Source organism: Pan paniscus, chromosome 1 (assembly GCF_029289425.2).
Source record: "Pan paniscus chromosome 1, NHGRI_mPanPan1-v2.0_pri, whole genome shotgun sequence".
Lineage (NCBI taxonomy): Eukaryota > Metazoa > Chordata > Mammalia > Primates > Hominidae > Pan > Pan paniscus.
In genome coordinates this window covers 43,362,211-43,366,552 of record NC_073249.2, presented here as the reverse complement: position 1 = coordinate 43,366,552, position 4,342 = coordinate 43,362,211, and positions in this window count along the sequence as shown.

The following is a 4,342-nucleotide window of genomic DNA, read 5'->3' as shown; positions in this document are numbered from 1 at the left end:
GTGGGTGGAGGGGGTGGAGTGGAATGGAAAAGCTAGGCTCCAGAGCTGACTGGATTTGGGCCCTTCAAGAATTTCATTTATAGGAACCGTGGCCCATGGTGATGAGGATGGGAGCTATGGGTCAGGGGGCCTGCAGGGTAACATGCCCCATTTGTGGGCACCATAAAGAGCCTCTGGTTGGCTTTAGAAACTTCTGCTTCTGCTGCTGGAAGCCACCCAGTAAAGGGGCCCTTTTGTTTTCATTGAGGTTTTAGATACACATGGGTAGAAGATTCAGTCCTACCACCAGCCTGGTAGGAAGAGGTTCTGGTCCTTATGCTTTGCCCTTATCCCAGTACCTGTATACACACACACACACACACACACACACACACACACTCCTCCCCTACTCCAATACACACAGCAGACACACAGATAACATACATACATGCCACACACCACACACACTACCCACACACACCCCACACATGCACACCACACATGCAAGCAACACCCAAACATACACACAATATACACACCACACACACACACCACATACACAAACTCCACACATACATACCACACACAACACACACAAATAACACACGCACCACACATCACACACATCACACAAACACACCATACACACACACCACACACACCCCCACACATACACACCACACACAAACACCACACATACATACCACACACCACACACACATCACACACACACCCCACACATACACACCACACACAAACATCACAGATCCATATCACACACAACACACACAGCAAACACACCACACAAACACCACACATACATACCACACACAACACACACTACATAAACACACCACACATACACAACACACACAAATGCCATGCATACATACCACAACACACACAAAACACAAACACACCACACACACAGCACACATACATGCCACATACAAGATACACACCACACATACACTCCACACACAAACACCATACATATATACCACACACAACACACACTACACACATACACACCACACATACATAGCACACACAATACACACGTACTACACAAACACACCACATACACACCATATATACCACAGACACACCACCACACACACACACACACCACATACACACCACATACACACACATACACACACATACATACACACCACACACACAAACAACATGCATACACTTACACACAGAAGCAACACATATGCATACCACACACAATATGCACATCACGCACACAAACTACATACACACCACACACACCACACACACATCGCACACACACACACCACACACACAAACAACATATATACATACCACAGACAACACACATCACACAAACACATCACACACACCCATGCCACGCACACATGCGCGCGCGCGCACACACACACACACACACAACAAATACATACATTAAACTCCACACCAGGTTTGTGAGATATGAAGCAAGTCCTGACGTCTCCTCTCAAGTGAGGATGTGACCCAACCTGAAGTACCTAGGAGACTACAGCAATTTAAAACGCCTCTAGCATGCGGCTAATTTGGTATCTCTTTGAGCTGCCTGGAACCATGCCTGGAATCGCTATGACTGGCGGATGAAAGCAGAATGAAGTGAGTTTAGACAGGCCTTGCTCAGGGGATACAAGGCCTCACCAGAGCCCCCTCAAGTCGTGTAATGCATTGGATGTCCCCTTCTGCCCCCACATCTCTGGGGGCAGATTGTGCCTCCTTGGGCCCATTCTTCGTCTAATAATCCTCTGGGTCAGGGAGTTCTTCCTCGTATCCAACAGAAGTCTCTGACTCTGCTCTGTGGCTGCTGTCTACGTCTCATCTGGCCGATTAGACTACACATTTCTCGGGGGGGTGCAGAGCGAGTATCCTTGAATCCCACACTGGGCTGCTCACGGTGCCAGGTACGGGCCTGGCCTGGGTATGTTGTGTGTGGTTTCTTCAGTGGAAAAAAAGGTGAAGCTGATTTCCTTGTTTCAATTAGCAAACATGCCTGGAGGGAGGAGGCAAAGGTTTCCATGGAGAGCAGCACTGGGGGGCACACACTGAAGCTGGAAAACCTCCACCCTAGAGCACATTCACCCCAAATATTCCACCTGGGTGACTTGGGAAAGCGGGCATCAGGCCACCCTCAGGCCAACCACTAATTTTTGATGACTGACTTGTTCTTAAATTGTTGCCCTTTAGAATTTCCTCCCATAGTCTTCTACTTTTTTCTGAGGCCAAGTTTTAAGTGAACATTTGTGTGTGTGTGTGTGTGTGTGCGTGTTCGAGAGAGAGAGAGAGAAGGGATTAGACAGCAAGCCCCCACAGGGGTGTAGAGGCACATTTGATCCTCTTTTAGAGAAGATGTGAGCGTTCTTGTGGGGCCCGCTGCTGCCGAGGGTGCTTTGGGAATGGGAAGTGAACTGTCCATGCTGGCCCTTACAGCCTTTGCACATGGGACTGAAACTGATACTTTCAGGGTCTATTTGCAGAACTATCCCAACACCTTTGGAAGCCAAGTCGTCAGCCACCCTCAGACTCTAGTCCCCACTTCCTCCAGCCACGTGGATGAAAAGTCAGCAATTTCCCTTCTGTTCCTGTGACACATGCTCCAGAGGAGAATGACGCCAGCTTCGACCCTGCAGAGGAGGCCCTGACGCTGTATTCATCCTCACTGCTTCCTTCCTTTCCTCCTGTAGGTGTTCATTCAATGATCTGAGCCTTTCAGATCCTTTCAGGGGTGCAGAAATGGAGAATTGCATTTTTTTCAGTGGAAATAAAACATGGAGCAAATAATGGCATAAGAAACACAGCTTAAGGATTGTGGGGATTTAGAGGAAGGAGAGATTAGTTCTAGTTAGGAGAAGTCGAAGAGGGCTTTATGGAAAGGAGGCACTTGAATTGGAGCTTGAAGGATGCTGAGGATAGGATTGTGCAGATGTGTGGTGAATGGAGCAGGAAGTCAGGCTCAATATGCAGAGAAACGATGTGGGGCCAGGGAGAGGAGATGCTGAACCTCTGGCTGGCAGAAGACAGAGTGTACGGGAAGGGCTCCAAGTCATAGCTGAGCACCTTCACAGTGCATCCCATGGGCTGAGGTTTCAGTCTAGTGTCTCACAGCACTGTGTCTGACAGCTTTTCACTGTCATCTTAACACTCATTGAAAGGGAGTCATTTTGGGGAAACAGCATGTTCCTCTGATGAACAGAGGAGACGGAATCCTAGGACTAAGTGTACAAGTAAGAAAATTGGGATGATTCCGTTTGGTGCAGGGTAGACTAGATGTCCAGGGAGAACAAGTGGTCAAACTGAGGCAAAGCCCTGGGAACCCTGGAAGTTGCATCAGCTTGGATTGCATCTGGCGTGCAGCGGGGCACCATTGCGAAGTGTACATCAGGGGAAGGGTGTGATTAGAGCTGGGCTTCAGAAATATTTACCGATCAGGCACTGGTTTGTCGGAGGGCAAGAGACAGAATCACTGTCAGGATGTTCCTGGAATATTTCTGGTGAAAGGTAATGACTGGAGGGTGGGGACAAGGAAACAGATCACAGAAGGATTTCTGTGGCAGAACCAGCAGGGTCGTTGTGAAGACTGAACGATGTTGTGTGGCTTAGGCATCACTTTCACACTGCAGCCTCCACTACTCAGACTCCTGGCCAGCACCAGACCAGCATATTCAACAGCCAGGGCAGCCCTTGCACAGAAACGGCCCTTCCGAAAACCCTCAGGGGTGCTGTCTGACAATGGGCTCCCACATGGCTCTTGGGGTGCTTTGTCTTAGATGAAAAATCATAAAGCATTTACTCTAGGGCTTTCTGCCTTTTATGAGACTCGCCTATGCAGAGTGAAGGTCTGTGGCCTGATGAGCACAGGCATGTAAGCTAGGTAAATGTTTACGTATGTGCAATGTCATTGCATCCTCACAATAATTCCATGCAGCACAGTCGTCCCTTGGTATATGTGGGGAACTGCTTTCAGGACCCCCAAGTATACTAAAATTTGAGCACACCCAAGTCCTGCGGTTGGCCCCGAAGAATCCACATATAGGATAAGTCCATCCTCCACATAAATGGGTTTTGCATCCCGAGAATACTGTATTTTTTTTTTTTTTTTTTGAGATGGAGTCTCTGTTGCTGAGGCTGGAGTGCAGTGGCACGATCTTGGCTCACTGCAACCTCCACTCCCTGGGTTCAAGCAATTCTCCTGCCTCATCCTCCTGAGTAGCTGGGATTACAGGCGCCTGCCACTATGCCCGGGTAATTTTTGTATTTTTAGTAGAGATGGGGTTTCACCATGTTGACCGGGCTGGTCTCGAACTCCTGACCTCAAGTGATCCACCCACCTCAG